Source organism: Pan troglodytes, chromosome 2 (genome assembly GCF_028858775.2).
Source record: "Pan troglodytes isolate AG18354 chromosome 2, NHGRI_mPanTro3-v2.0_pri, whole genome shotgun sequence".
NCBI lineage: Eukaryota > Metazoa > Chordata > Mammalia > Primates > Hominidae > Pan > Pan troglodytes.
Window position 1 is genome coordinate 92732323 of NC_086015.1, and position 21733 is coordinate 92754055.

The 21733-nt window shown below is 35.3% G+C and overlaps 1 protein-coding gene across 2 annotated transcripts in view; it reads left to right on the plus strand.

Moving 5' to 3' along the window:
* CSNKA2IP (casein kinase 2 subunit alpha' interacting protein) overlaps nucleotides 1-21733 on the plus strand; it is a 134658-nt gene that overhangs the window by 79379 nt on the left and 33546 nt on the right. The window lies entirely within an intron of this gene.

The following is a 21733-nucleotide window of genomic DNA, read 5'->3' on the forward strand; positions in this document are numbered from 1 at the left end:
AATAAATATAATATATTTATAGCTTTGACTATATAAAATTACTGACTTTGTGGGTTTCTATATGTATACTTTAAGAATCCATCATGAGTAAAATTAAAAAGCAACAGTTCACAATGTTTCCACAGAAGCTCCTCTTGCCTTCCATGGAGGGGAAAGGCCTTCTACTCAATTCTCTGCAGTGGATAGCATTGGGATCATTCTTCTGGACCTTTATTTCTTCCCTGGACAAGGAGAGGCTCATCCCATTCTTGTGACTGTATCAAACCTGATCTCTCTCTCCTTGACAGAGTACATTGCTTTTCTTCATTCCTGTTTTGTAATAAGTTTCAGTTATTGGGAGTGATTTAAGTATGCTTGGGTACTCACATGTACTTTTTAAACTGCACATTTGTGAAATTTTTGTGGTTAATGGGAATAGGAGCACAGTCTTGTGCCACTAGACAAAATGTGATAGAGATACATTTTGAGAAATGTGTAGTTAGGTGCTTTCATTGTCAGGAGCACTTCGTTGAGTGTACTAACACACATCTAGATGGCAGAGCACATTACATACCTAAAGCATAAGGTGTAGCCTATTACTCCTAGGCTACAAATCTGTACAGCATGTTACTGTTTTTAATAGTGAAAGGAGATAGTACCACACCGGTATTTCTGTATCTAAATATAGAAAAGATACAGTAAAAATACAGAATTATAATTTTTTGGAACCACAGTTACATATGCAGTCCATTGTTGCCTAAAATGTTATGCAGCACGTGGCTATATATGAATTGTCATTTTTCAGCCACACACATGATATGGTGAAAGGTTTAATGGTAAGTTTTAATGGATAGAAGTAGGTATCCCTATTTTGGCTTTCAGAAGCTAAATTTTTTATTGCTAAGTTTTTTATTTTTTCCGGTGAAAGTTGAATTAGTATATTAATGCCATCTGCCTCCTGTGACTTTAATTTAATTTTTAATTCAGTAGGCATAAACTCATGATATAATGCATTGGGAAATATGCCTACTCGCCTATGTTGTGTTCTTGTCAGGTATGTTTGACCTGAATCTAATGTTGAAAAAACATCAGATATATCTGGAAAGCAGGATGGTGTATAGGCTGATTAACCTGGACCCTTAGAGAAGTCAGTATCAAGAAAGACCTAGGAGAAGGTGTAACTCTTATACACTAAGAGAACTAAAGATTCAAATGCTATACATAATTGAATCTTGAATCTTGAAAAAACATTTTGAGGAGGATTGGGAGAATTTGTATATGAACTGTGTATTAAATAATACTATGATTGTTAATATTCTTGGGTGTGGTAATGATGTGGTTTCATTGGAAATAATATTTTCCTTCTTGGGAGATGCATGCTGAAGTATTTAGGAGTGATGTATACTTTTAGAAGTACATTCACGCCTACTTTTGGAAGGTTTGACAAAAGGTGAGTATGTGTGTGTGTATGTGTGTGTGTGCATGCTTACATATGTAGATAGGCAATAGGTATTGCAGAGCTGTTAAAAAATCATAGGTTTTTCTGTACTGCCCTTTCAGACTTTCAGTGTTTTTAATATTTTTCAAAATAAAAAAAATATGCATAGGTATTTTTATGTATATGTGGCATGGGGATGAGAAGTGTGATTAATTAATAATGCAAAACCCCAACATATAAGTGACAAATACTTGCAACATACATGAAAAATGGTTAATCAAACCAGTTTGTTAGAAAATCTTAAGAGCAATAAGAAAAAGATAATTTCCTTAAAAGAAGAATAGCCAAATAACATGAGTAGGTTATCAAGAAAGAATAAAGACAAATTAAGTAAATAAAGATATTAAAATATTTAACACTGATAATCACAGGCAGGAACTTATATACAATGCCAAGGTAGAAATTTTGCATTTTCTTTAGTACAATATTTTACAATTATAAATAATATTACAGTCTAGGGAAACAGACAATCTCTTAAACTACTGATAAAAGTACAATACCTTACAAACGTTATTTGTAAATTTGTAACGAGTAACATATATATATATATAAATTTGTATTAACATATCCTAAGAAAACCTAAAATATCAGCAAAATTGTACCAACAAAGTTTTTTTTTTTTTTTTTTTTTTGAGATGGAGTCTCACTCTGTTGCCAGGCTGGAGTGAAAAGCCATGACCTCTGCTCACTGTAACCTCCGCCTCCTGGGTTCAAGCGATACTCCTGCCTCAGCCTCCCTAGTAGCTGGGACTACAGGTGTGCCCCAACACGCCCAGCTAATTTTAGTAATTTTAGTAGAGACAGGGTTTCACCATGTTGGCCAGGCTGCTCTCGATCTCCTGACTTCATGATCCACCTGCCTTTACCTCCCAAAGTGCTAGGGTTACAGGCATGAGCCACAGCACCTAGCCCAACAAAGATTTTTTAACAGGATTTTTAAAAAGGCAGAACATGATAGATTCCAGGGTATGTTTCCTCGTACTTAGAGTATACAATTTTTAAAATGCCTACATCTTGGTGGGGTGGTGTTGCAAGTACTAAATAATGACAGAATGACTGCAAAATTAATAGGATTAAATGAGATGATGAATGCATAGTAGACAGTACAGTATGTTAATCAAATCGAAATGACTAACATAGACTCCAGTGGGGATTAGGACTGTACGGTATGTTAGTTAAATAGGAAAGATGAGCATAGAGTCTAATGTGGATTAGGTAAATAAATTATATGCTATTCAACAGAAAACTATGAATTTATTAAAAGCTATGTGCTCAAAGATTTCTAACTGGTATTTTAAAATAAAATGTCAGGTTACCAAAAACTTTAGTATGACAGTAATGTAAAAAAAACCACACACACACACACAAATATTTAAATTTACATTCATGTAAGAGCATAAAAAGCCACATAGCAAAACAGTAATAGCAGTTCTTCAGAGGGTGGAATCATAAACAATGGTAATGTTCTTTTTTCTTTTTCTCCCTAAATTCTTCACGAGTATTTCATTTATTGACTTAAAACCCCCAAACTCAAATAAAAAATAACCAAACTTTTGCAAGTAACATTATTCTCTGAAAATAGAATATGATTTTTATTTCACAATGCAGAGTATTAAGAGAAAATTTATAATGAAGATAAATTCAAGGCTCTGATATAGCAGGACTTTAGAATTATTTGAGGGTGTCTTCCTATTCAGAAGAAGCAATCTGCAGGGTTAAAACAATGAGGATGATATCACACATTATAGAAATAGACTGGTGTAGCGGAATCAGATAGGCTTGGGTAGAAACTGATTTTGACGTTCTTCATGGTATGATTTAAGTTTTTAATCTTTTGAAATTTCCATTTTCCCACCCATTTTTATACTGAGAATAATAACACCTAAGTAAGGGTACTGTGATTGTTAAATGAAACTATAAGAGTGGGGAGGGGGCGGGAAAGAGAGAGAAGCCACTATCTGCTGTGCCAAACTTTAAATTATTCAGTTTACATACATGATCTCATTTAATCCTCACATACCAATGAGGTGTTCTGGGTATAATTCCTTGCAAAGTCCATCTGACTTCCAGAACCACATTGGTGCACAGAGCCCCCTTTACAAGCCCTAAAGCCAGATTCTGGAGGTGTAATGTTTTCTTTGTCCCTGCAACCTGAAGAGAATAATTTTGGCAGTTTGACCTGAGAGTATAACATTTCTCCATTAGACCTTAAGTTCTATTGAGATGTCCTAAAGTGAATCTTTGTCAAAATTCAGAAACAAAGAAGCCAAAGTTAGCCTCTTTGTTCTCTAGAAGGCTTAAATGAAAAAGGGTGAGCCAGGTGCAGCGGCTCACACCTGTAATCCCAGCACTTTGGGAGGCCGAGGCAGGAGGATGACTTGAGGTCAGGAGATGGAGACCATCCTGGCCAACATGGTGAAACCCCGTCTCTACTAAAAATAGAAAAATTAGCCTGGTGTGGTGGCACGCGCCTGTAGTCCTAGCTACTCAGGAGGCTGAGGCAGGAGAAACGCTTGAACCTGGGAGATGGAGAGGTTGCAGTGAGCCGAGATCGGCCACTGCACTCCAGCCTGGGTGACAGAGTGAGACTCCCTATTAAAAAAAAAAAAGAAAAGAAAAGAAAAGGAAAAGGGTGATAGAAGTTTCAGTTAGCCAAAGGAATAGAAATCAAGGGGATTCACAAAAATGCCACTTGCCTTTGCTTTTTGTTTATAGCTTTTGCATCTTTCTACAGAGTCAGGATGTTCCCTACAGATTCATAGGCCTGAGTTTAGCACGTAGTTGAGATAAGGAGACCCAGACCCAATAGCATTTTGAACCTTCAGATAAACAGATCAGATGACATTAAAATTAAGAGGCAGTGAGAGATCAGTAATGCATTGTTATAGCTTTGAGGCTGAATGGAAATTATTATACTTCTACAAAGTCTTCGCTCCTGAAACACTTGCTATACCATACCACGGAATCATAGACATTTATCACCCTTAATACATTCACTCATTGTCAGAAGCTTCTGAGCATAGATGGAATGATGCTCAGATCAAGACAACATATCTATAAATCCTACCCCATTAATTTACTTTCTTTTCAAGAAATATTCCTGAAATTCAAGCTGCTTGACCAAAGGGCTGAGATTTTGTCATTTGACATAAAAGCACCTTTATGTCTATTTGTTTAGTTTTCAAATTAGATAGTATTTCTTTTTCTTTTAATTGCACGTGCTAACAATTTTTAGTGGATAGGCTCATATGCAATATTATGGCATGAAAATAATTTAGAGCACTATGAGTGTCTCTCTGAATTATCCCCAGTTCACTGCATTATTAAATATTATATATATTATTCAATATATTTTTATCAAATAAATATTTTTCTTGCAAATGAGATCAAAACTACTTAGCATTATATAAGATTACTAGACACTGATGAGATAACATGAATTTTTTTTTTTACTAAAATGTCCTGCTTTTAGTTTATATACTGCGTTGATAGACACACAGGGGAAAATGTGATGAGAGAAAAATGGGAAGGCAATTTAGTTTATTTACACAATATCCACATTTGTTAGTATTTAATGTTTATTATTTATTCATCCTTTTTTTACTGCCTCTGTGCCTTGAGATAAAGATTTGAGCATGTGCTTTCCTCATGTTTATCTGGATCCAACAGAAGGTCGCCTGGGAGCTGGAAGGGCAGGCATTTTAAAACCCAAATATTTAATTACCTCTCCTGGCCTGGTTGAGGAGGCATCCCGTAGTTTACAGGGACAAGGGTGCTTGTGTTTGGGCTGGTGGTTCAGTGTGTCTGAGAATGAATGTTTGACACTCCCTTCATGGATTGTGAAGCAGGCTGAGAACTAATCAGTTTTCTGTAACCTACTGTTTTGTAGCTTTATTATTTTCAAAGATGGTGAGTTCCCAGGTTGGACCCACTAAGAACCAACTATGAGTATGACAGGCAATCTAAACAAAGTGGCCCACATTTTTTAGTAAGACCTGATTGCTCATTTTGTTTCATATTGATTGCAAATTTGCTTCTATTTACTGTCAACTGTAGGTCCTGGTTCTTCTTCCTGAAGCAATATAATCAGCTCTTTCTTTTTTCTACACTGTAGCTCTCCTGCCTATTTGATATTTTCTATGATCCATAGAGGTTAATGTTAGACTATGTGATATTTTGACTTGAATTGCCTGTGACAATTCTGTATGTACATATGTGTATTAGAATATAAACCATAAAATCATTTCTGGTAGAGCAAGATCTAGCTAGTTAACTGTACTTGGGACCTAAAAGAAATCTGCTTTGAAAAATATTTTAAAGTGTATATTTAATCACAGCATCTTTATGATACTGTATTCAAGTAATGGTAAAAATGTGATTATGTATGAACATTATGAGGAATTGGGACTGTAGTAAATTTTATAGTTGTACGTATAAGAAAATCCATCGAACAAACTCAATAATAAAAGGTATCTTTAGGGTATTAGATTCCTTATGGAATCAGAATTTATTGGTAATTTCATTGGAATGTTTGAGAGGGTATATGTCACTGAGGTGGGGAGAGGTATTTTGATGAAAGCCAGTGGAATACTCATAAAAGTTTTCTTTTTTTTAAAAAAGAAAAAGATCATGGTGCAGTGAACATATTGCATGCCTGCCGGCATCTTATTCTAAAGCACTCTCCACACAAGAGTAATTTTAATAATTAGGACTGTCTTTATGCTACTGCTTACAACTTCCAAATGTCTACAGGGAACTGAATGTCAGTGTGTGTGTGTGCACGCACACGCGCGTGGGCGTGTGTTCTCTCTTGTGGGTGTGACTTTCTCCTCTATTCTTCAGCAGCATTTAGCCTGGCATAAAATCATATTTTACTACTTACAATTAGCCTTAGCCATTGACAGGAGGTAAGGGGAAAGAAAAGTAAAACCCTTTTATTAAAATAATTTTATTTTTATTTATACATTTAGTTTTTTCTTTCCAACTTTTATTTTTGGTTCAGAGGGTACATGTGCAGGTTTGTCATATAGATAAATTGCATGTTGTGGGTTTTGCTGTATAGATTATTTCATCATCCAGTTAATGAACATAGTACCTGATAGGTCAAGGGTCCCCAACACCTAGGCCACTGTCTGGTACTGGTCTGTGGCCTGTTAGGAACTGGGCCACACAGCAGGAGGTGAGCCACAGGCAAGAGAGCCATCTGTATTTACAGTTTTTCACATCATGGCTCACGTTATCACTTGAGCTCTGCCTGCTGTCAGATCAGCAGTGGCTTTAGATTCTACTAGCAGTGCCAACCCTATTGTGAACTGCGCATGTAGGGGATCTAGGTTGCATGGTTCTTTATGAGAATCTAATACCTGATGATCTGTCACTGTCTCCCATCACCCCCAGATGGGACTGTCTAGTTTCAGGAAAACAAGCTCAGGGCTCCCATGAGTCTACAGTAAGGTGAGTTGTATAATTATTTCATTATATATTACAATGTAATAATAATAGACATAAAGTGCACAATAAATGTAATGTGCTTGAATCATCCTGAAACTATTCTCCCACCCCCCGGTCTGTGGAAAAATTGTCTTCTACAAAACTTGTCCCTGGTGCCAAAAGGGCACCTTTGTTCCCTTATTTGTGTCCATGTGTACTCAATGTTTAGCTCCCACTTATGAGAACATGCAATATTTGATTTTCTGTTCCTGCATTAATTTACTCAGGAGTATGGCCTCCAGCTTCATTCATGCTGCTGCAAAGGACATGATTTCATTATTTTTTATGGAGGTGTAGTATTCCATGGTATATTTGTACCATATTTTCTTTATCCAGTTCACCATTGATGGGCATCTAGGTTAATTCCATGTGTTTGCTATTGTGAATCATGCTGTGATGAACATACACGTGCATGTTTCTTTACAGCAGAATGGTTTATATTTCTTTGGGTATATACTCAGTAATGGGATTGCTGGGTTGAATGGTAGTTCTGTTTCAAGTTCTTTGAGAAAAGGAAGTAAAATTTTAAGAGTAATGTTATTTGAGATTAGGCATTTGGTTCATTATTATTGTCACTTTCTGCTTTGAAATTTGTTCTCTTGAATACGAAGATTTAATGACAAAGAGAATACCAATTATAAATTTATAAATCCCAATTATAAAACAAACATTATAAAAAACCATTTGCTTTAAGTGTCAAGCCAGTCCTTTGAAAGTCTTGTTTGATATTTCCTTTAGAGAAGGATATTCTTAGATCCAGAAGGCTCTAAGGGAGTTACGAAGAATCAGCAAAGAGGAAAAAAACCAATACATTCACACTCCTATTCCCACCACATAGAATCACCTGGGAAGATATTGCAACAAAATGATAATGCCCAGGCCCCTACCAGAGAAATTATGATTTTATTGGTCTGAGATAGGGCTTGGATATTGGTATTTTTCAATATCTCTCCAGGTGATTCCAGTGTGTAGCTAAGGATCGGAATAGCTGGTCTACTCTAGAACAGCATAAATGTAAAACTTATACTTGGCAGGCTTAGCACTTGAATTAGGAACTATCATAGAGGTGTGTCTCACTGTTTCTAACTAGTTGTGGTGCTCTGTCAGTTCCAAGAAAAATATTATTGTTGGCTACTAAATGGTTAGCTTAATACTATACCCATTTATCTTGCATCTGGCTAGTACTTGCCAGTAAGACTGAATGGCAAATCTGTCTTCCCTATGTTAGTACTTTGTTGTCATGTGAAATGATATTAATATCCCATCTTTGCACAAAAGTTAAAGCATGGGGGATCTCTTGAGAAAGACTTTTTAAATAAGATTTATAAAATCTTATGTGTTTTCTGATTATAATATGTATAATAAGCTATATTTTTGTTATTATAAAATAAATTAAGATTAACATTTATATGATCCTACAACATAAAAATGTTTAATCGGCAGTAGATTCATTCATGAGGAAGACAAGATAATTTAGAAGATGAGTAAAATGTAAATTCTGGAAAAGCAAGACCAATCAACATTCAAATTATATTCAGGGCTCAGACTAAGGGTTATGTCTTTGGGAATGTATGTTATTTGGTTTATGACATATAAGTATATGACAGCTAGGAAAAAAGAATTAAGAAGAATGCAATATGACTTTGTAGAGGCTGATGAATCATGCTGGTTTGGTCCAATCAGAAATGATATTGGGTTCATTTACATAGGATCGATTTAACTCATGTAATGGGAGTTGGGGAAACTCTAACAGTCTGAGATATAGATTGAAATATTTAATAAAATTATTATTTAAATTTCCAAATTTAAACACTAAGAGATACATTTACAGAGAATATATGCAGGGGGAATTCATGCAGGATATATTTAGAACCTATCTCACTATCATGTCCTTTCTTCCTCCTCCCGTCTCCGAAGAGAGATGTCTTAGCTTCTTGTTTTCACCTTCTTTTTTAGCATTAGATCCACCAGGTTTGCATAACATTCTTTAAAAAACCCTTCCAAACTTTATTTCTCTATAACTTATATTGATAATCATTGAGAGAAGGCACTTTTATGATTTATGATTATTATTTATTATGTCCATGTCTTGGCTTCTTCATATATTGAAGATACGTATGTATATAGGAGACCTCTCTACTAAGGCCGTCTAGTTCCCCCATAACTCCACAAGGCAGCACTGCCTCCCATATGCAGCAACCATTATCTTGCTACAATTAAGGTTTCCTATTAGTTTGTATGATTTTCTTTTATATTTATAGTAATTTATTTATTTGAGATGGAGTCTCACTCTGTTGCCCAGGCTAGAGGGCAGTGGCACGGTCTCAGCTCACTGCAACCTCCACCTTCCGGGTTCAAGCAATTCTCCTACCTCAGCCTCGAGTAGTTGTTATTACAGGTGCATGCCACCACGCCTGGCTAACTTTTTGTATTTTTTAGTGGAGATGGGGTTTTACTATGTTGGCCAGTCTGGTCTCGAACTCCTGACCTCAGATGATCCACCCACCTCAGCCTCTCAAAGTGCTGGGATTACAGGCATGAGCCACCGTGCCTGGCCTTGTAGTATTTTTAAATTATTTTTATTTTACATAAGGATGGCATTTCCCTCCTTTTATCAAGAAACACCTCCACCAACACAGTACAGCTCCCAAAAGCCATCTGGATTTACTCTTAGCAGTGTTGTAAGCTTATCCATAAGGATGACTGTTACCAGAAACTATTCTAGAAACAATTTTCTTCAAAGGGTCTAGACGCTTTTGGAATAAATATTCATATTATTTCCACAGCATTTTGAATATAAATTTAATAACACAGCTACACTATGAATCTATGTGCTATTTAACTTGTCAAATTAGCAAAATATTGTCCATCTTTTGCTACATCTGACAGTCCATGTGTTTCTGTGGATCTCTCTGTCTCATTCTGATCTATGTTCCTTTTAAAATGAAAACATTGGCAAAAAACTTTTATTAGACTTTTTTTTGTAAGTAACTTTGTAATGATGTGTATCCATTTGTAAGTAAATTCTAAAACAAATAATAAAATAATGCATTTAAAATCCCATCTATTCCTTAACTTCTAGGATGGAAATGTAATATATTTGATTTGGGTTTAAATATTAGAACTGTTTGATGAGTTTAAACAGCAAACTTCATGAGGATAGAGGAGATACCATCTGTGTGACTTACTGCTTATTATCTGGTGCCTATCACAGGGCCTGGTACATAGTGAATACTCAGTAAGTATTTGTTAGATATATTCAGACATTTAAAAAGTGATTTGCTCTTTGAGCTTTAAGATACCACCCACAGAAAAATTTTAGAATTTGAGTAATAATCTCAAGTCTAACACTTGTGGTCCAAAACAATTATGAGTTATATCTCAGCTTTCTATTGTAGGGTCTTAATATAGTTAACTATAAAAATGACATTGAATAAGAGGAGGCACATGTAACTAAGCTTTTAAAAGCCTTTCTGATGGTATAGTTTCATTGTCAATTTGAAAATTTCTCAAATAAATAGGTTTCTTTTCATTCTCCTAATAGAAACACAAAGTGTTTGAGTAAATTACTAGAAGCCCTAGTGAGCAGAGGTTCTCTGTTTTACCTCCTCGTTTCCTTTTTATAGAATGAATCCTACTCCCTTTAAAAATATTTACTTTTTTCTTATTATGTCTTCATGTTTTAATCTTATTTTCTCAGTTGTTTTCTCTAAAAACAGAAATGTGATTTCACATTACTGTGTACAGTTTTAGTATATTTATTTTTTTTGTAACTGAGATTGTTGCTTTCTGAAAAAATGAATTTTGAAGAAGACAACATAACTTTTGAGATAACCTATTTAAATTCTCATCCTCCTGATCCTTGAAGAAGCCTGGTGAGAATCTGTGATGTTGTCCAGCATGGAATACTTGAGAGGTGCTCAACTTACCGTGTCACAGTGTTTGAGGTTTTCTTAGATGTTATGTCCAGATTTCTATTCTTCTGACATCAGTTGAGCAATCCTAAGAGAACTGTTGGTAAATTTGTGATAGATTGATGAACATCTTCATTTATCATTTTTTTCATTCATTGTCCCTATGTAGCAGATAATGTAATATTCACAGGAAATATAAGCACAAAAACATAATTGATGTTTGTACAGATAGAATAGAGAAATTGATCATCTATATTAAGGAGCAGAAGAAAAGGAGACTGCTGGGTACATTTGTTTTTCTCCCTTCTGTTTTTCTGGTCTTTTAGAAGTTGTGATGAAGGAAGCGTCAAGATTACAAGGAGTTAGAAGTCTCCTCTGTCTCAATGCACAGACTTTGGAAACTATGGGACAGATCAGGGAGCTATGTCTGGGAGAGAGGAGTAGATGAAATGGACTCCAGAAGCAGAACAGGTCCTTGTAGCATGGAAAAAGCCCATTTCATAGATGAGGAATTTGAGGCACTAATATGTGAAGAAAACCTGATCAAGTTTCCATGCCTAGGGAGCTGAACACGAGTCTGATCCTTCAGTCCCCACTCTTACCTTGCACTCGTTGTTTCCTCTCCTCCAAAGAAAATGATGTTTCAAGTGCCGATTTAAAAAAGGAGTCAGTTTAGATAGAAGGTGGATTTTGTTCTTCCAGAATGTAGAAGAGTAGCATCACAATTAATTTCCTACTGGGATATTTCAAGTGAGTTTTAACCTGACAAGCATCTTGGTGAAGTAATCCCAGGAAAAGGGATTGCATACAATGTTTCCAGCAAAAAATGAGCAAACTTAAAAATCACATACTAGAAATCTCTAAAACCCTTTTGTCTACTTAATATAGGAGATATTTAAAAATTAGGCTACACAAATCTGGCTCCTGTCACCATCTTGATGGTTCTTCTCTCCGTATTTCAACTCGGATATACTTGCCCAAATCTTCCTTTAAATTATTTCTCATCTGATATTCAGGGAATCTCAACTCTTACTTGTCCCTACTTCTAAACTCAGTTCCAGGCCTAATTTTTCCTATAAAATAAACATCTGTCTGCTAATTGAACTCATAATCTTTGTAGAAGAGTTGTGCTCTGAAAAAATATTTTTCTCATGTTAAATTGGCATAGCATTAGTTGGCCTATGTATTCATGTGACACATTCTATAGAAACAACTCTAGTTACCTTTTTGCCTGTTATCGATGAGCTTGAGTTAAGATCTGCTGTAGAAGGAAGCTAGTTTCAAGGTCCGGTATAATGTGACGTTGTACAAACCATATTTTATTCTTTATGAAGGTGTCTGAGGGCAACTCAAAAGAGATATGGTATTTGGGAGAAATAGACAGTTTTAAATAAGTTCTAAAAATTTATAATTTTATCTAGTGATAAATGCTTTAAAAACATAAAAAGAAAAGCAATCATTTCCTTAACACAATTACTGCAAACTGTGCAAGGCTCTGTCATCAGCTTTTACATGGAAAGATTTCTATGTCTGTAAGAAGCCACCCATCAAGTGCTGATATCGATAATTCAGCTCTTGTTAGTGAAGTAAGGTAAATTCAGGAACAAACAATTTCAGAAGATGGCTTGCAACATTTGGTCTGTGAAAAAGTAATGTCTGCCCGTTTACCAGTTATGCCTTTATAAATTATTTCCCGTAGCAACTTTTAACAAAGCTTTTTTTTTCTTTTGAATGTGAAAATCTTGTGACATAAACCTAAGTGTAATTATATAATATTTTAAGAAACAAGTTATTAATGGATAATTGAATAATATTGACAGCCTAAGGAATGAATCTAAAGAGGTTGACAGAACTGCAGATTTTGGTTTCAAACTCATGTTTGTTTAATTTCTTTTTGGAATAAATCTAGAATTACAAACACAAACTTATGAAAATTTGTATATATGAGTCACATCATTAACATATCATTTTAGAAATGTTACTCTAGTTTTTTCTAAAATTATCCTTCTAAATAATCTTAACTATTATGTAATTAATTCAGAAAAATTGTATATAACACAATCATAATCAGAAAAATCACATTTTCTAGAGAAGAGCAACAACTATATTACAATATAAATAATAAGGTTGACTTATATTTGAAAATATTTTGTAAATGTTGTTTAAATAAATTGTAGTTAGCTTTCTGTGACATTTAGTATTCTGGATAATCCATGCTTCTCTTTCTTGCATCAGCATGCTTTAAAAGCAAACCAAATTGTATTTTTCCTTTTCAAAAGTTAAGACTTTTGCTAACCTACATAAGAGTAATAAAAATAAATATCAGTTTTAGTTAACATGTTATACTTTAATCCTTTAAATTCTATTTTTAAATATTTATATCTCTACTATCATAGCTTAAATATAAATTGAGATGGACTTTATTTGGTGAATTCTGTTTTCTTGTCAATTGTATAACTAATATACAAACTTGACTGAAGAAAATATCTTTTCTCTGCAATAATTCTAACTGTGTTAAATAGTGTAAATGCCCAGACATAATGAATGTTCTTTACTTTCTATAAAATGGTAGTAATACTAGTGGTAGTAGTGGGAGCAGTATTAGTGGTAGCAAGTAATAAGCATTGGTATAACTTTAAGTTATACAAAAATATTGACATATTTTGACGTATTCCTTATCTCATTTATGAAAAGTGTGCTTTTCCACCAAGATTATTTGGTAGAACTCCAAACGAGTTTTCTGACCTTCATATTTACATTCTTTGTATTATGCTAGATGTTGTTGGCGGTAGTAGGCAAGGTTTAATAGTCTTGATTTTATCCAATGAAGAAGCTGAAATCATGGGAAGTCAGTGAGGCATTCACTAAAATTCATTTATTCTACATACATAATTTGTGGCAATTTGCTAGTTGCTGCAAAGGAACAAGAATATATCAGCTACAGTTTCATGGTAAGCATTCTAAATATTTTCACATAACAAATGCCCATTTTAAGTAAAAATAGTCTTTTCCACAAAAATTAAAAAACCCAAAGGAATTTATAAAACATTGTTTTTGATATTCATGCAAAATTATGAAAACCATGAATATTTAAAATCTTGTTTTTGCTTTTTTGATATAAGGTTACTGGAGTATTTGTTAGACATTGTAATTTATTAAATATTGCCTTAATGCCAAGAGTTAAAAGTGACATTCTAATGGTCCATGGCAAGTGTCTGTTTAGATATAAGGAAGAATGAATACTCCATAGCCTTTGGAGTTAATATGTGATCCAAGAACTAGCGATCAATAGCAAGTAGGTGCTAGATAAAAATGCAGACTTTCAGGTCCTTCTCCAGCCTTACTGAATCAGAATCTGTATTTTAACAAAATAATTCCTATGCTAATAATGCACTAGCCCTGTTATGGTTTGGCTCTGTGTTCGCACCCAAATCTCACCCTGAATTGTAGTTCCCATAATCCCCACATGTTGTAGGAGGGACCCAGTGGGAGGTAATTTAATCATGGGGGGGCAATTACCCTTATGTTGATCTTGTGATAGTGAGTGAGTTCTCATGAGATCTGGTGGCTTTATAAGGGACTTTCTCCCCTTTTGCTCAGCAGCTTTCCTTCCTGCCATCATGTGAAGAAGGATGAGTTTGCTTTGCCTTCGCCATGATTGTAAGTTTCCTGAGGCCTCCCCAGTCCTATGGAACTGTGACTCAATTAAAGCTCTTTCCTTTATACATTACCCAATCTCAGGTATTGCTTTATTAGCAGAGTGAGAATAGACTAATAGAGTAAATTGATACCACGGGGGATGGGGAGGGGCGGTGGGGTGTGCTACTGTAAAAATACCTGAAAATGTGGAAGCGGCTTTGGAACTGGGTAACAGGCAGAGATTGGAACAGTTTGGAGGGCTCAGAAGAAGAAAGAAAAATGTGGGAAATTTTGGAAATTCCTAGAGACTTAGAGGGCTCAGAAGACAGAAAGATGTGGGAAAGTTTGAAACTTCTTAGAGACTTGTTGAATGGCTTTGACTAAAATGCTGATAGTGATATGGACAATGAAGTCCAGGCTCAGGTGGTCTCAGATGGAGATGAAGAACTTGTTGGAAACTGGAGTAAAGGTGACTCTTGTTATGCTTTAGCAAAGAGGCTGCACTTGCCCTAGAGATCTGTGGAAATTTGAACTCAAGAGAGATGATTTAGGATATCTGGCAGAAGCAATTTCTAAGCTGCAAAGCGTTCAAGAGGAAGCAGAGTAAAAAGTTTGGAAAATTTGCAGCCTGACAATGCAATAGGAAAGAAAAACCCATTTTCTGAGGAGAAAGTCAAGCTGGCTGCAGAAATTTGCATAAGTAACAAGGAGCCAAATGTTAGTCATCAGGACAAGGGGGAAAATGTCTCCAGGGCGTATCAGAGACTTCTATGGCAGCCCCTCCCATCACAGGCCTGGGGGCATAAGAGGTAAAAATAGTTTCGTGGGCCATGCTCAGGGCACTGATGCTTTGCTTAGTCTTGGGACTTGGTCCTCTGTGTCCCAGTGGTGGCCAAAAGGGGCCAATGTACAGCTCAGGGCATTGCTTCAGTGGGTTCAAGCCCCAAGCCTTGATGCCTTCAACATGGTATTGGGCCTGTGGGTGCATGGAAGTCAAGAACTGAGGTTTGGGAACCTCCGCCTAGATTTCAGAGGACGTCCGGTTTTATACCTGTATGTCCAGGCAGAAGTTTGGTGCAGGGGTGGAGCTCTCATGGAGAACCTCTGCTAGGGCAGTGCAGAAGGGAAATCTGGGGTCAGAACCTCCACACAGAGTACCCACTTGGTCACTGCCTAGTGGAGCTGTGAGAGGAGGGCCACCATCCCCCAGACCCCAGAATGGTATATTCACTGAGAGCTTGCACCATGCGCCTGGAAAAGCTGCAGACACTCACTGCCAGCCTGTAAAAGCAGCCAGAAGGGGGGCTGTGGGTTGCAAAGCCACAGGGGTAGAGCTGCATAAGACTGTGGGAGCCCATCTTTTGCATCAGCATTCCCTGGATGTGAGACATGGAGTCAAAGGAGATCATTTCAGAGCTTTAAGATTTGGCTGCCCTGCTGGATTTTAAACTTGCATGGGTCCTATAGCCCCTTTGTTTTAGCTAATTTCTCCCATTTGGAATGGCTGTATTTACCCAATGCCTGTACCTCCAGTGTATCTAGGAAGCAATTAACTTGCTTTTGATTTTACAGGCTCATAGGTTGAAGGGACTTGCCTTGTCTCAGATGAGACTTTGGACTGGGACTTTTGGGTTAATGCTGGAATGAGTTAGGACTTTGGGGGACTGTTAAAAGGGCATGATTGTGTTTTAAAATGTGAGGACATGAGATTTGGGAGGGGCCAGAGGTAGAATGATATGGTTTGGCTCTGTGTCCCCACCCAGATCTTACCTTGAATTGTAGTTCCCATAATCCCCACATGTTGCGGGAGGGACTCAGTTGGAGGTAATTTAATCATGGGGGCATTTGCCCTCATGCTGTTCTCGTGATAGTGAGTTCTCATGATATCTAGTGGTAGGCCGTATAGGTAATAAGAGGATAAATTATGGATTTATTAGAAGTAGTATGGTCTAAAACTATACTGGATATTGAGAAAACAGTTTGAGGGCTGAATATGCAACTATTTAGTAGCTGTATGTTCTTTGGCAAAGAAGATAACCAAATGAGACTTAGCATCTTCATTTGTAAGACATGAGAATTAGACTAGATGTTCCTAACTTGTTTCCATTTCTTACTTGCATTTATTTTTCTTATTGGTATATAATTGACTAATGATATCTACAGATATTTATAATATTTATGTGCAGTTAAGTGATTTATAAAACAATTAACTTCTTTGAAATAAGTGTGGTCCAGCTTATTTCCCCTTGGGTCAGAACATCTGTTAAAATTTTAGCAAATATTGGCCCTTGATTTTAGATATGGGGTTTCATTGGTAACACAATTCTTTTAACAATCTCAGTAAGCTATTGATTTACTTGTATTGTTGGATATTATGGTATTAACCAATACCACAGTTCATGTCCAAACATGATTCTCCAATCTAGTCTTCACCTAGAAGATTTCCAGCATTTCCAGCATGAGTCTTGGCACTTTGGTCATTGCATTTCCCTTCACTTCTTGTGTCTTCTTCCTACTACGCAATGAGCTAGAGATGAGAATGGGTTATTTGCCTCCAGGCTCTTTCCCAGAAATGAGTTTTCATATAGATGTTATTTACTTTATTAGGCAACCAGTGCCCCACAGCACATATTTAAGGTATCCAAAAGGATGCCTGGGAAGTACCTGGGAGAGTTTCCCTTTTCCCAATTCTGTGGCTCTTCTCTGTCCCAAATCATATCTCACGTTCTGCTTTTTAATCTCTCTAACGTGGTCTACACTGACTTTAATTTAGAGCAGAAAATTCATCGTTTGTAAGCCTCAAAATTACTTGTTATTCAGACTAGCTAAATAGCTGGCTGTCTGATCGAGGCTATGTTCTCTATACCTTTCATTATCAGATGGGCCTGGATTACAGCTTTTCCAGGAAGTTTTTATTGACGATGTCAAGAAATATGTGAAACCCTTTAGACCTTGGTATTCTTCTAAATTGATCTCTAAACTCTTTCCTGAGTAGGAGCATTTTTTTGTTGTTGTTGTTGTTTTGTTTTGTTTTTTGAGACGGAGTCTCGTTCTGTCGCCCAGGCTGGAGGGCAGTGCCCTGATCTCAGCTCACTGCAAGCTCCGCCTCCCGGGTTCACGCCATTCTCCTGCCTCAGCCTTCCGAGTAGCTGGGACTACAGGCGCTCGCCACCACGCCAGGCTAATTTTTTTTTTTGTATTTTTAGTAGAGAAGGGGTTTCACCATGTTAGTCAGGATGGTCTCGATCTCCTGACCTCGTGATCCTCCTGCCTCAGCCTCCCAAAGTGCTGGGAGTACAGGCGTGAGCCACTGCGCCCAGCCGAGTAGGAACATTTTTTAAGACCTTTTTAAATAATAGGTGGCAGCTTGACATCTTCCTTGGCTATTGCTTCCTTGGCTATTGCTTTACATGCATGATGAATGTTTCAACCAAGGATGGAGGGACTCCTCACTATTCAGCACTGTACCTTCTAAATATTGTTAATTATTCCTGAAAGAAAGATTTGATAGGATATTGCATCTATAGAACAAGAAAAGGCTGCCATTTTCTTGTTCTATAGATGGAATATCTTCTCAAATCTATACATACATATGTGTATTATATAAACAGCAGCCTTTGCTGCTGCTTATCTTATTGTATAAAATAGAAATATATATGAGCATTTATATATTTTCATTATATATACTATACATATAACAAGATAATGCTCCTAAAGTTAAAATGGAAGTTGCTGAAGAGTCATATTCAGTAGGAGGGCTGAAAAATCTATTAGTCATCCATAGGATAAATTGATCCATTTGAGAATATTTACCAGCATACTGATGAGACAAAGAAATGGAAAATGAGAAAATGTAAGAGACCTGGAGACCAGTTATGGAGTATCCAATATCAGGCTAGTAAAAATTTTAGAAGGAGAAAATAAAGCTAGAAGAGGAAAGTATATGTAAGATAAATTTTCAGATTTTTAGAAGAGTCAATCTAATGCAAAGGAACAACTAAAATGAAGTAGTAACAACAATGTTCAAAAACAACATGGAAAAAAAAAACCTTACACATATAGACACCATCCTTCCCCCTTCCTCATCCACATACACCCCATCCACTGAAATGGTGACATTGCAGATCTTCAAGGCTTAAGAGAAAATCCAAAAACTTCCAGAAAACAAAAACAAATGAGCTGTCTTCTAAATATAGGGATGACTTTATTTAAAGTCTGTTTAGACTTCAAATTAGCAATACTAAATGGCAGAAGATAATAAAACTAAGACTTCAAAATTTGGGAAGTTATTTTAAGATGCATTCTACTAAAGCAACATAAAATTTGAGATAAATGAACAATTGTACTTCAGAATTAGTGGAAGAAAGCCTGGAATATAAAAAATTAAACTCCAGGATAACAGCAAATACAGAAGGTTGTAGGGAATTGGTTCAAGTTAGAATATTAAGTTTGGGGCTGGTCTGAAGGTAGTGAATTATCTCAGTCAATTGTTCACAGTCAGTTACAGATTGAGCTCCTTGTTCTACTCTTTCCTTTTTCCCTTCTTCTCACTACTGCACTTGATAGTCTTAAAAAAAGAATATTGGAGACTATTATTTTAAGTGAGGTAACTCAGGAATGGAAAACCAAACATTGTATGTTCTCACTCATAGGTGGGAGCTAAGCTACGAGGATGCAAAGGCATAAGAATGACACAATGGACTTCGGGGATTCATGGGGAAAGGGTTGGAAGGGGGTGAAGGATAAAAGACTACAAACAGGGTACAGTGTATACTACCCAGCTGATGGGTGCACCAAAATCTCGCAAATCACCACTAAGGAACTTACTCATGTAACCAAACTTCACCTGTTCCCCAATAAACTATGGAAGTAAAATGAAAAAAGACTAATTTATTAAAAAATATTAAGTTTGGGGTTTTAAAATAAAGTTAGAAGCCGTTACATAAATTACATGGATAAGAATCTAGAAATTCTTGAAGAGTTGTGGGCACAGGTCTTCTGCCAACAGCAACAAAAAAGAAAACTAATTTGAACTTCTGGAAAAGATAAAGCTGTAAAAAATATTCCCAAAGTGAAGCAAGTAAAAATGTGGCATACTTTTAGAAAAATTAAGCAGCTATATACTGGTTATATGACTCAGGAAAAAGAACAGGTCCTATTGATAGTCTAAATTTATGTGAAATGGTTTTGGATTTATAATAGATAAGGCTCCAGCCATTTTCCCATGATGTAATGTTGTTTTTTTCCTGTAAAGTATGTTATTTTTATAAGATATTTTGATTGTGTTAAAACATTTCTGTTTCAGTTTCCTTAAAATATCTATATTTTATTCTTGTAGTTTGTTTTTTAGACACTTGAGCTGGCTTTTCATTTTTATGAGATTCCTTACTATGTTATTTTTGTAGAAAAATTGAACTATGCTCATTTACTGAATGAATAATTAAAAAGTATATATTAGTAACACCTACCAGTTAATATTTTCACAATTGTTTTAATGAAAGGAATGTTTTAGGAAATAATTTTAATTATAAACAGTTATCTAAGTTTCAGTAATTATTTAATCCCATATATCAATTGATATCTATTTTACTCAAAAAGAGTTATTAAATATATAATACATATAAGCAGAAATAAAAATTTGAAATCTATCATCTATCTGAAATCTATGGCATAAAGTATCTAATGTACAACATGAAGACTATATTTAGTAATATTGTATTGTATACTGGTAATTTGCCAAGAGAGTACATTTTAGATACTCTTACTAACACAAAAAGGAGAGGCAACTATATGTTAAGCAACTGTTAACTTGCTTAACTGTAGTAATCACTTCACTGTGTGCATATATATGAAGATAAGTATATCAAAACATGCTGCAAACTTTAAATATATACAACAAAATAGCTATAAAAACAATTGAATAATTTTTTTCAAAATACATACAAACTAATTTAGGAATAAAAACATTTAAAGTAAAAAGAAACTCTTGAAATCTTAGCAATAATTTAAAAAAGATATTATAATATTATATGGTGTTATATTAATGATATTAAAATAATTAATTGCTTTATAATATTATAATATAAATCCTGTAAATGAGCTTGGATTCAGTGATTCCCTGGTCATTACATATTTAGGTTGCTTCTAAAACTTTAATACTATTAAGAATAAGAGTTCTGTTTCACAGCTCATATATCTTTCTCCTCATATTTTTGATTAATGCTAATACCTGGAAGCAGAACGAGTCTGAGTACAAACAAATATCAGGCTGTATGTATTGGCTAGACAGTATTTTAAAAATTGTATACTGAATTATACTATTATCCAAGGTTATAAAGATTTGGTCCCTGTAGACCTTCATAAGAATTGACTATTATTTCGAAAAGGTAAATTTGTTAAACTTAAAATGGTAAAAGATAGCTGTTTTCTTTTATAAATTTAGTGGTCACTTTTTTATTTTATTACTTACTGATCCCGACTTAATAAGTATTTTAAAAATTGCATTCTTTTAATTGCTATTTATGCCTTTGTTCTGTTTTTTTCTGTTATTTAGTTGTATGGTTTTCTTTTTGATTTGTACATCCTATATATAGCACAGATAATTTTTTGGTGACATTTAATTTCAATTACTAAGTTGTTTTAAATATTATTTACAATATTTTTAACCTGAGATAGTTTTGATTTTTAAGTAACCATTTTTGTTACTTCTTACATGTTTTGTACACATAAGTTCCTTCTGTCTCAATATCTAGTTAATTTTGAGGTGTTCAGTTTTTCTATTTTTATAATTTAAATCCATATGAAAGTCAAATTTAAATAGCACAACTTTAGGGTCTTATTCTTGGTTGCAAGCAAGTAAAATACATTGATTTGAGCAGGAAATAAATTTATTGATTTCTGAAAAGGCAGCAGAACTAGAATTGGAAAAGAATCAGGAATAAAAGAGCTGTGGCTGCAGCTAGCATCACAGTGAAAATATCACATACTTCTCCCTTGGGGACGTTGTGCTTTCTGTTGCTAAAAACAGAGCAGACACATCCTGTACCACCTGCCACTGCTAGGCTTGGATGCTGATCTTGATTACTTATAGCTGTTGCCTCTGCCCACAGAAATTGTTGCTTCTGTTGCTGCTGTCTCCACTGGACTGGGTACTCTCCAGTTCCTATGGATTAGTTCAGTACAAAATCTTAGTTTGTGATCAGGACTGGTCATT